Here is a 12,655-nt window from a genome sequence, read left to right on the forward strand (position 1 = left end):
CTTTTATTTATGGTCTCTCTTGACTAGCTTATCCATGAAAGTTTTCTGCTGTGATGCTGAGTATGAAACAAAGGAAATCACAGAGAGGAAAACGTAAGTAGCAAAGCTATTTCTAGGAATTCATTTTCTCCTGTAAGTGTTTCTAATTTAGTGTGTCAGGAAAATGCAGAAGGTGTGCTATGTTGCTAATCATTTTTTAAATATACTGAAGAGACAGAGGCAGTCCTATCCTCGTATTCCTGCCCTGCACCTACCACTACGTCGTGGCTGCCTGCTGAACTGGGTCAGCGAGCTCACTACAAGCCTGACAATAAATAAATAAATAAATAAAAGTAAAAATCCAACAACAAAGAAGATTCTGAATAGTTATTTTTTAACTGTGCTGCTGTTCTGAATTCAGTATATGGCCAAGCTAACAGCTGAGCTAGTACAGGGGAGAGGGTAAAAGGGCAGAAGGCAGGCTGCAGAGGGTGCAGGATGAGATTGCTTGCTTGTTTGCTGCTTGTTTTTAAGAAAATGCTGTCTGTGAAAGTAATATATTAATCAAACCAAAGCCTTTTCTTTCTTTTAAGGACAATTATGAACAACTACAGAGGAGACTAAAGAACAAGCAGTCTGTGCAGCTGTCACACAAAAACCGTATCACCCATCTTCTGGCAGAAGAAATTGGTATCTAAGAGGGGTTTTCAGCCATCAGAGAGAAGAGGGCTGAGTCATGAGGATGGCGTTGCAGAAGAGGACAAAGAAATATTAAGACCAAGCTTTCAGGATCCATAGTATGTTGGATATGAACAACATGGAATAAAACTAAATATATTGGGAATGTTATGAGAAAGAAAACTACAGACATTTTCTACTTTCATTTTGAAAACATAAATAAGCCAGGAGAGTTTTAATAGTTAAATGTATCTGACCCAATTTTTGCACATCTTTAATTTAAAATTCTCTGAATTGTATTTAGCAAAAATATTCACAATAGCAGTAGATACAGAGCTTGTCAGTTAATCTGTTTATAATGAAATAGCATATAAACATTTTTTTCCTGAAACAACATAAATCTAAGCCAGAGCTTAAAACAAAATCTATGAAAACCTCTACATGTTTGCAGCAATATTCATTTTTAATGTGCTGATCATATATGTTAATGTAAAAATCAAGATCTCATTTAGACTGGGGGATAATATTCAGCATTCCAATTGATCATGAAACAACAGTTTGGAAGTCTCTGTCACGTCATTTCAGTTATGTTAAAAATAAAGCAGAACTGAAAATAGTTTAGTTCCAGTTAAAGAAACCCTTAACGTCCACACTGTTTTTGCAGCGCTCTCACATTTGTTGATGCTGTGTTGGCTGAGGCATTACGTACGAAGCCCAGTCTGCCGAGCTTAGATCAGAAAACTGAACCTGCACTTTAGGCTGCTCACAAAGCAGTGCTACTGCACTAAGTGTCCAACTTTCAAAGCAACGGAGGGAAGGTCGTGACATGCTGTAAAGACCATCACAATGATAGCCTGTTCGGGTGCCTAACCTCAGGTGAGATCCCTTGTAGATAGTTTCATTTATTTTCCTCCATTAACTGGGTATGAAACTGAAGCACTGCAGAAAAAGTGCTTCCTAAGTCTTTAGGCTTCAGTGAACTGCTTGCGCTCAGCAGGCTAGAGCCCACACTATTTTCCATCTTAGGTACCTAATGGTTGTTCGAGTCCATTTTAAGTAAATGCCTTAAAGTCTGATCTATAGATTGTAAATGTTTTTACATCAATGTGTAATCAGGTGTTGCAGGTGCGGTTTAGGCATTGCATGGAAGCAGAGTCTCTTAGCTTGACATAAACATCTAAAAAGTTGAGGTTTTAAAATTTTTTTTTATTCCTCTCATCAACATTAAAAAAACCAACACCATAACCTGTTACTCCTGTCCATTCTGTAATAAGCTACATGAAAGAAATAAATTCTAAAAAACATACAGACTCAAGATTCTCATACTAAGTCAGATATAAATCATCTTTAATCCGCTCTCACAATAAAAACTCACCAAAAAGGTGCTAATGGGTGTTCCATACATCACGTTGCCCACAAACAGCAACGTTTGCTTTTGTGCATCTATTATGTAATTTAAACAACTAAACTTAAATTGCCAGGTTAGTACCATGCAGTAGTTAGAAGGCATGTGTACTGAATTAAGTTAGCCTTTCCCATCTTAATGTTTGAATTAATTTTATCAAGTGCCTGGTGTAGGACAACTTAACTCATTTAGCAATGATTCAAGAATTTGAAATGAGAACTGAAAAAAAAGGCTTTTTAGTATGGTCCTTTCTTTGTGATTTGCATATGACAAAAAGCTAACTTCCCAAATGTAAAATACCTCTTTTCAAGAAATACCTTAAAGTTTCCAACACAAAGGGTCCTCCCTGGGCTCATCCATTCCTACAAATCCTCTGAATGAGTTAACAGGATCTTATACAATCAGGGTGGATAAGACTGACCCCTTACAACAGGTTATAAAAAAATAAAATCAGATCATGACAACTGTTTAAAATAATAATGCTATGACTTAAATTCTGAGCCCGTTAAACCCAACTGCTCTTGCAAATGGGGTCAATGAAGTTAGCAATGCCGAACTCCAGTGCGGTGCCCGAACTAGCAAATCCAATGCCCCCAAGAAGGGTTGCAAGGAGTGCAGCCAGCAGGCGCGGAAGCACAGAATCATTTAGGCTGAAAAGGATTTCTGGAGGTCATCCTGCCCGAATCCCTGCTCAAGATGGGTCTAATTAAATCAGCTCTGTGCTAGTTAAAAGTCTTAACCTCTGAATCGGGAGGCTGCAAGCAAAGCACTTACTGGGAATGGCCCCATGAACACGTCCCTAGCCTTAAGTGCAGAACCATGCCCAGGAATCATCTGGGAAAGCACAAATCAGTACAGCTCCAACCACTGCCCAGATGCTCTTGAAGAATTAAGCCATACAGATGACTGTGCCCCAGTACGTTGCAAAGTTACAGCACACTGTTTAATACAGTAGTAGAGGCATAACCTAATCGTGCCACCTTTTGGACGAGAGGGCTCTTGCTTATTGAACAGTAAGGTTTGACACCGAGGAGCAGAGTGCAGTCAGACTGCTCGGTGCTTTATGGTCACTCCGTAAAGACTGAATGGTTCCTAAGTATTTACTAAAACTGCAATGCAGAGGTAGACATAGCGGGATGTATAATCCCATACCAAGACAAAAAGATGGAAAAAGCACACTGATTATTCCCAAACTCTCCTCATCTTGAGCGGAATACCCCATGGAAGCAATGAGCCTCAGCCTGTGTTCCACTGATCACAGGCACAATGCCTATTCACTACACAATCTCGTTGAAGTCACTGGACCTACAAACTAAATACATTATTTAGAGATTTGCAGAATTAGGTTTAATAACAAACACATCAAAATCACCCTATTTCTGTCCTAAATTCACACTTAAGAATTCAGGAGCAGAGTTCCAGAAAGTCTCTATAACAAAGCAAAATGACGCCCTGAACTCACATGATAAAAAACACAGAACTTTTAATTTAAGAAAAAATTGAGACTATTCACTGGTAAAAATATTTAAGTAAAATACCTTTATTTTTTCAGGCTTCTTTGAAAAATAAGGCTTTCAAATGAAAAATAATTGAGACGGCATTTTTAAACTTGCCGTGGATAAATAAAATTTGATATAATAACAATTACAGAGAAGCAACCAACACAATGTTTCCATCAAATAGGTAAATTCAAAATATTCTGCGTTAAGATTGCTGACCGAGTTCGAATGAGTGTTGCCATTTTGACTGAGTGAGTTTGTCACTGCGGACCTTTTGAATTCTACCTTCTGACGATGACATGCTATCATATGGGGGAGGTGGTGGGGGAACATCACCGCTCAGGTCCATCTTTTAACGAGCACCGAAAATCTCTGCCTACCAGAGTTAAAACATCTTGCTCAGAAAAGAAAATAGATGCTTATGTAAAACAGTAGAAGATATTAAATTTCTATTATTCTATTACTAATTCTGCACTAAGTGAGAGTTGACTTATGCAGCTAATATTAAATTTAGGAATTAAATACATGTCCATATTGTATGCAGCCTAGCTGGAATTCACTAGATTAAACATACTAATTAATTTGGTCATGGTGTGTTTTGTATTATAATTCAGCATTTATTTATGAGGTCCACATATTCAGTTTACTGAATTTAATGACTGCACTGTTCTTAAACATATCATTAGAACTGCTAAACTGCTAACATTTTGTATCATTAGCCCTATATCATTCTGTAATTAACATAAAATTATCAAAAGAATAAATGACTATGCATCTATGCATTTTAAGCCACTTAAACATTTCTAAATGTATTTATAACTATTTCATGCAAAGTAAGAGCTGATATTCCATTTTTACTCTAAGATATTCTTCACTCAAGAGAAAAGAAAAACCCAGCTTTTCTGATCGCTTACCAAGTTTCCTGTACAATACAGTAATCCATAATGTATCTCTGGGTTATCATGTATTTAGAGAGATTGCTACCTCTTATTGACTGCATGAAATATGTGAAAGATGAAAACAGGCTACAAACATGAATATTTCATTACAAGGTGGGTCTTATTTCATGGTCTAATAATACACAAATTACCAAAAACTTCTGAAAGATGACGAGCATTTCTACTCCCAGTGTTTGCGGAGATGTCACCAGGGACCTCAGACCCTAAGCGTGACAGGGGTTTGTCATCTCAACATCTTGGCCTCTGCCAAAAATCACACATTTCTGCCATTGTCAGACAAAGAGGGGGAAAAAATTCCTCTAATCATTTTGTTCTGTGGTGCCTATTAAGTCAAACCGAATGGTCAACACGCACGTGCGCACACACACATATACATAAAGCTGCCAGGAAAGCTTTCATTCATCTGCCAGCAAGTTCTATAAAAATTAAATTACTACTTTTGAAGATTAAACAATTACAAATACTGTGTATTACCACAGCAAGCAGCAAAGCGAGACATGAAAAGCTGTAAAGGAATCCTTGCTACCACCTATACAATCATACACGCAAAGTGATCTGTTAAATCGGGCCCAACACAAAAGATAGAAAACCATAATGCTGAAGGACTCCATTGCCCCAAGTCTTAATTTTCTAACTAGCTGCGGATGAAGGGAAATCACATTTAGAGATGTGTCTGAATGCCTACCGCCCCAACTTCCCAAATACGAGCTAGAATTGCCCCATACTCCCAACGATGTGTTTGGTCGAACCTCAGACAACCATTTGTGGAGAAGCCATGTTTCTCCAATTCTGCCCTCGCTGTAAGACTGTAATGCATCTACCTTCTGAAATGGGAACAACAGCGAGCAAACCGCTCAGCAACTGCTGACCAAACCGTAGACTTCATCCAGTGCCGCCTTGTTTGCTGCTGAAGCAGTACGTAGGTGCTCACTGCCTGTAGCCACGCCAGCAGCAGCATCCAACCCTCCTTTGGCTACAGCCGCCTGGGTCCGGGCTGGCGCTTCAGGGGAGTAGGCGAACACCAAGAGCTTGGTGCTTGAGTAAAGAATGTCTTTCCAAGAAAAACTGATTTAATAACGTGCATTATTTTCTGCTTTGCCAAGCTCGCTAGCAGGATTTTCTCTTTTAATGGCAAATAGAGAACGCCTGAGCCACAGCACCTTCCAGGGGCACCAAAGCCCATTCAAATTAGCCATGTATTTTGTAACAGGGAAGATATAAATTCTTCTCAGAACAAAGGAGTTAAGGCAAATCTAGACTTAAAGTGAAACCTGTCTTATGAATATAGGCCCTACGTCTGGCAAGGTAAATGATCGTGTCTCCATTCTCCAGTCATGTTAGCGGGGCATGTCCTCGCCTCACACATCTACACGGTGCCATTCATAAAAACAAAAGCACTCCGCCCACCCCAGCCTCCTGAATGTATAGGCAGACGCAGAACTGGAACGAAAACGCTCAGCAATACAATCTGCCTTTCGATTTTTGCTAGACAACGGTGATACTGTTCACTTCCCCAAACCTACTCAGAACTCATTAGTCTTATAAGCGTTTCATCGATAGGAAAAAGAGATTTAACTAAATGAGCAATTTGCTAAGATATGGCACGTAGCGTTTGTTACTTCTGTGCTGAAGATGTATCACTGCACCTGTCATCACACTGCAAGCTGCTCAGGCCAAGTTCTGGCCAGTTTATTTCTGTGGCACTAGAAGCATGAAGTTTCAGCCTGATTTCTTTAGAAAGGTCAGACAAACGTTCAAAGAATTACAATGAGAATGGACGAGGCCTTTGAAGGAGGACGCAGGCTTTCATTTACTAATCTGAAGTAACACTTATTAGCACCAATGATTTCTTCAACCACTCCACAGTCACCCACGCCACGACCCAGACAATCATAGGATTTGGATGTACCGAGGACTTGGATGATTTAGGGGAACTGTTGTTGCCTCGTGGTAAACTATGTGCTGTTTACGCTTTCTTCTTGGCTTCCCTCTAAAAAATTCTAACATACAGTGACTATTACAATTCCTGCCAAGAAAAGTATTTGAAATCTATATTTCACCCATTTTAGCATTGGCAGGAGCTTTCTTAAGACAGCAAAAACTGTCAAGACTCAAGTACGGAAATAAAACACATTCGTTCCTTTGTATTTTGCTTTAACTGCTGTCAAAAAATACTATTAGAAATTCAACACAATGTTGGAAAATAACACCAACAGCACTATTGATTTCAATATGACACGTTTCAAGTTTCGTATCAACAAAGACTTACTTGATAATATTTGCCATTTTTTCTGGACATTTCTCTATGTTGACACAGGTAAAATTAAAGTTGTAATATTTTAATTTTTTTTTATAAAGTGCTGTTTTATACTTCTGCAATTTAGGTGCAGAAATACAGATATAAAGGTTACACTAGGAAGTGAAAACTGGGGCTGGACATTAGAATTTTCTGTTTAACTTGATATGCCTAGAAGATGTATCAGCTCTTAGAAACTATTTATGTCTCTGTATCAAAGGAAATGGACCTCTAAAAGTCATTTCAGACAACTTTGTGACAGGAAAATTCCCCCCCTCCCTCCATGCTAAACGCCCTTACATACATTAGAGCACACTGTAACTTTGCCTCATGAAGTGGTAATTTCAGTGGGAAGCTTAAAATGCATATTTGCATGAGACTCAAAGGGGAAAAAAAGGAACAATAACTCCTCAATTTTCTTTTCTCCCCCCACAGAAGCAGATTATATAGATTATAGACTGCCTTTAAAGAGAAAGATTCTCCTTCCTTTTGAAATAAATTATTTTTAAGAGTAAACAAAGTTGGCAAACCTGTTTTGCACTATAAATTTCTACAATCATTTTAGTGTTTTGCTAGGGACAAAAAATAAAAAAGTAAAAAAAAATAAGGAAACAAGGACTCTTATTACATAATTATAATGCATAGCTAACACATTAAGATTCTCATTTTAAACATTTACCACAAGTGTTAAAAAAATAAAAACAAAACAGGGAAAAGTCAACAAAAATAATTTAACATGTCTTTTCTCATGTTGAAAACTGTTTCTGTTTCCTTTTTTACGTGAAGATTGCATTTGCATTCATGAAAGCCTACTGTACAACCAAATCAAAGTTGCTACTATAACCTATAACGTTCACATACCACATGAAAGAGACTTTAACGCAAAGAGATACTCCAGACTCCCAGTCCAGCAGTACAGAGCACTCCTGGTAATTTGCTGATTTCGGTGCCTTTGCAGGGTATGTTAGTCAGTGCTGAATTTGGTATAGCACTTTCCAATTTCTAGCTTAGTGTTTTGCTTTCTCTATTTCTAGGCACTCATGTTTACAATTAACTTTTTGCAGACACAAACATACACATCGAGGATCAACAACCCCAAAATCTGTTGCACGGATAGAAGATGCAAAAGTTAAAGCAATTAGGTCATCTAGTCTTGAACTTCTGTGCTGGATTTCAATCTAAACTAGAAAAGCACACCTACTCCTAGACAAGACCTGTAGTATGTATACGATAGAACATTGTCAGGCTTGAATTACTTCTCAGTCTTGTGTCATTTATCTATCATCTCTGTATAAAAGCTATTTTACAACAAAAGTAAATATGCTGTAGGATGAAGTATGTATCATGCACACAGGTATGCATCTAAGAAGGTGATCTGAGATACCAATTGTGTTGTAATCTTTATTTTGGAATGTATTTAAGAGAGTGTTCCCTTTGTATTAGACCAGTAGCAGCTATTTCTGTTCCAGAACTACAATGAACCTGTACTAATACAGTGGTTCTTCCACAGCAAAAGAATGAGTTAAGTGGCGTGGAGAAAGAACTCAGGGGTTGGTATTCGTAAATACTGTGTAATTTTATTAGCTTCTGATCTGCATAAAGCTGGAAGTGTTTTTTGCAACGTTCTGTGCACTGTTTACAAGCACGTATAAACTAACAAGCTAATTGGTTCAGTACAGAAACAAACTTAAAAACCTATTGAATGCAATTAGCGTCCCTTGCAAGAAATACATAAATAATTACAATTAAGACTGAAACCACTATCCTGGTAATATACATACACACAAAAACCTCTCGAGGATTGCGTTTACTGTTTTCAGAGGTTTCTCTCTATTTTTCCCCCAAAAGTTTGCCTTTTTTTCTTTTTAATGTATTTTTCTCCCACTATCCAAAAATCAGTTTTTCCTGGACTTTAAATATTAATGCCTCACACTCAGCAGGAGCGTGTGACCATATACTGTTGGTTAAGAAAGAAATGGTGGTGAGGCTGAGACCAGAAAGTGCACAGAGAGAAGACTGTGCACATATTTCAGCAGATATCGAAAAAAGTACTATCCTTGCTGGTTTTCAAAGGAGAAAAAAAAATAATAAATCTTTCACTGCCTGTGTAGGCAACATGCAGTTACGCTTTGTTGTCCGAAACTCACCTACTAAGTTTTGATTTTAAAAAGTAAAGGTAATTATTCTTCAGAACAATCTGGCGGACGTGCACGGTTGCAGCATGTAGCGATGCATGAAGATGCTTCGCGTGCATTGTACGTGTCACTCCAGCCTGTATGCAAAGACCAACGCAGCAGTTGGAGGGGCACCATTTGATCAAGGTTTTTCCTGTTTTCCATAAAAGCACACCATTTCTTCCTAACTACTCTGCCGAGCTTCATTCAGCCTGCAGAAAGGGCATCTGAGTCGCCTGACCCTGCACCCAAACTGTTGGAAGCCATAACACTTGTTTTGAAACAAATCACTTCTCAAGATGGAGCAGGCTTGCTATCAATCACTAACAAGTTAATTCTACATAATCAGGCAGGTTTGGATGCAGACTGATACATTGTGAAATGCTGTATCTAAAATTGATTAGAACAGCACTCAAAATGAATGCAGCCCTCCAAACCACTTCTTTGCTCAGAAACATTAATCTCAATTATAAGGAGAGCTTCATAATGGTAATGCTTGGTATGAAAAAACTATGAAATAAATCAGGTTTTATAAGACACAGTAATTAATCAGTTTTAGAACTAAGAGAAGGAAAGGTTGTTAAAGTGCACATTTTCACAACAGCACTCTTTAAAGCCTCTGTAACCTTCAGAAATTAAATGATTTTTTTTTTCCTTTTCAAATCGCTCAAATGACAGTGTGGATGTCTACCTTAACTTTGAGTTTATTTTACCACAAACTTTGCAGATTACACTATGCTATTATAAAGTGAAAGCATTTACTTTGATTACAAGGTTCTTTTCAGCCTATTAACAGGGATCGCGTGCAAATATCCTGAAAGAACTTACATATTTCAACCAGCTAGCCTGGGAAAAAAAATAAATTAATTAATCAAACCAAGATTTTTATTACAACACACTAAAATTATTCCTGAGAATTTTTTGTGGTATATTAACTACACCAACTTGCAGGAGCATTTTGATATTTTAAAATGCTCAAGTCACACTATCACCACATCTGCTACAACAGTACGCCTATCAAAGAGTTTACATGTATTCATTTAATAGAGCAGGTTATACAGTAAAGTTATTCTTAAAAAGCAGTAATAATATTGCATATATTAATCAGATTATTACAATCTCTAATGGCTGGTACCACGGTTCAAACCTGCCTCTAATTCTTGAAGTACAACATACTTGTGTAAGATTTTGCAAAATTCTGGGTGATTTCTCTTTAGGCATTTTGTATATTCTTTCATATGCTGCCAGAGAGATGCGCTTCTAACAGAAACACGAGGATCGACTCTCAGTACAGCACGCGCAGCATCACTTCAAAATAAAAAAGTACTTCTGACCTGAAGCCTTCACAGAGGTCTCTGGTGTTTTCTTTTAAGTCTTCACAAACAGCACCTGATCCTCCAAGTTGCTGAGTACTCTCAGTTTTTATTGGGCCTAATCCAAATCTGATGCGAGTCAGCGGGAGTTTTCGCACCCATCTACACGGGCTCTGCATAAGACCCGCTGATTGCAGCCGGAGCTAAAGGTACGAGGCATCTCCCTGAGCCCAGCCTGTGCCCTGGAAAGCTGCTGGGGCTACGAGATGACAGAAGCGTACCTTCAAGTTGATTATTACTGCATTTTCTGGTATTTTATGGGGTCCGTATCAAAACCATGGTTTTAATTTGTGGACTGATTTGCAACTTTAAATCCAGTTTTTATTACCATATCCTTTTTGCCTTTTCTATTCAAACAGCAAATAATTTCTCCTGGACTCAAAGAGATTTGACTGAAGTACCAGTCTTAACTTGCAAACCGGATTATGAATGTTACTCTGGATTTTTTCCCCTCCAATAATTATTAAATGAATCTCCTTAGCATGGTCGACCATTTCTTCTATGAAATGCTCTCTCTCATCTCAGTGTCCGCTCATGTAAACTCATTTAATTCTACTTTTTAATCAGAGGTATACATCTAATACTTCAGTACTGTTGTTTTTTTCCTCCTCCCCTGATTTCCCAGACCACTGAAAATATCCCAGCAAGTCCATAATGGCTGAGGTAGGAACTGTAATGTAATGGGTTGGTAAAAAAAAAAAATAATGTTTTCCTCAGATTTAAGTGATATATTTATCATATATATTCATACCTAGGTAGGACCCTTTCCTAAGTATTCCTACATTAAAGCAACGTACACCTTACAAAAAAAATCTTTCCTTACATATGACATTAAGCCCATGTGCTAGATACGAGTGCACCAATAATTCTGATCGAGGCTTGCATTATTTCAGAGGAGAATTGCAGCTGTATTTTTCACCCCGAGACTCTCGTTACGTGGTTTACAATTAACTCTTCTGCAGCACAACTGACCCCAGAAGTGCAACGCCTGTACTTCAGTACGCTCCTTACTCCATCAGTTTTAGGATGGAGGCAGCCACAGAGCGGTATTTTAAGGCTTCAACAGGGTGATGCAAAATGCCTGGCATCGAGTCGATAAAATGGGACAGGTACCACCCGAACAGAGTCACACAAGCATCCGTCTAAGAAAGCTGGCAATAAGGACCCAGAATTTTTAGGAAGCGTAGGAACGGTAAAGTTTTCTCATAAAAAAGTATTTTAAATGTAAAGATTTAGCTGAGCCTAGGACGACGCATCTTACAGAAATAGATCCTATTAAAACTTTTAACAGCGTGCGAGCACATAAAAACGTCTTTCCCCGTGTTTTATCTCGTTGCATTACTTTGCTTTAGAGCAACTTCACGACATAAAACTTTTCGGCACGGGAACAATGAAACTGCCCTGGGCGTCCGAGGCGGGGGACAACAAAAAACCCAACCGGAGAGCAGGCAGCACAAGTGTCCGCGATCCCGGCGGGGAGCCCAGCGCTCCCCCTGCTCAGCGCACGCTTTCTTCGGGTCTCTCCGCTTTCACCTCGGCGTAAATGCCTCCCGGTTCCTCCGGTCCCCCTTCCCCCGCTCCCCGCCGGCCGCCCTCGCCCCCCGCCGCGCAGGTTGCGCCGGGGCAGCCCCCGGGAGCCGGGGCAGGCTCCGGGAGCCCCCGCTGCCAGCCCCCGGGCTCGGGACCCGCCGCCAACTTCCCGGGGCCGCCTCCTCCGCCTCTCCCCTCGGCCTCACGCCCGCGGGGCCGGCCGGGAGCCGGGCCGGGAGCTCGGCACCGGGCTCGGGCTGCGGACAGGGCAGGGCCGTGCCGAGGCCCCGGCGCCCCCGCGTCCCCCCGCCCCCGGTCCCGGTCCCCCCTCAGCCCCTACCTCAGGCGGCCTCGCCGTGAGGGAGCGCGGCGCTTACCGCGGGCGGGCGGGCGGGCGCGCTGCGAGCCTCGCCGCCTCCGCGCCTCAGCAGCGGCGGCGGCGGCGGCGGCAGCGGGTGATAGCGGCGCAGGGCGGCACTTTGTCAGGCCGGGCGGGCGGGCGGCAGCGCGGGGAGGCAGGGCGGGCGGGCGGGAGGGAGGGCCGGGGGCCGGCCGGGGGAGGGCCGACGGCTGGCGGCCCCGCTGCGCGCCCCGCGGAGCTGGCTCCCCCCGCCTCGCCCCCCTCACCCCCGGCGGGGCGGCGGGAGGAGGAGGAGCCGGGGAGGAGCCGCCGCCCGCACCCGGCGCGGTGGGCACCGGGGGGACCGGGCCCCGGCACGGACCCGGCTGCCGCTGCCCCCCGCAGCCCCGCCGGGGTCCCCC

The 12,655-nt window shown here is 41.3% G+C and overlaps 1 protein-coding gene across 2 annotated transcripts in view; it reads right to left on the bottom strand.

Moving 5' to 3' along the window:
* Positions 1-12,376, bottom strand: part of TENM3 (teneurin transmembrane protein 3) — a 420,747-nt gene extending 408,371 nt beyond the window's left edge. The window contains exon 1 of one of the 2 annotated variants that reach the window (XM_035557879.2): positions 12,234-12,376. The gene's annotated coding sequence lies outside the window, so the exon portion shown is untranslated. The remainder of the gene's footprint in view (positions 1-12,233) is intronic. The other variant, XM_050710510.1, reaches the window with a different exon arrangement.
* Positions 12,377-12,655: the final 279 nt, after the last annotated feature.

Source organism: Cygnus atratus, chromosome 4, assembly GCF_013377495.2.
Source record: "Cygnus atratus isolate AKBS03 ecotype Queensland, Australia chromosome 4, CAtr_DNAZoo_HiC_assembly, whole genome shotgun sequence".
Lineage (NCBI taxonomy): Eukaryota > Metazoa > Chordata > Aves > Anseriformes > Anatidae > Cygnus > Cygnus atratus.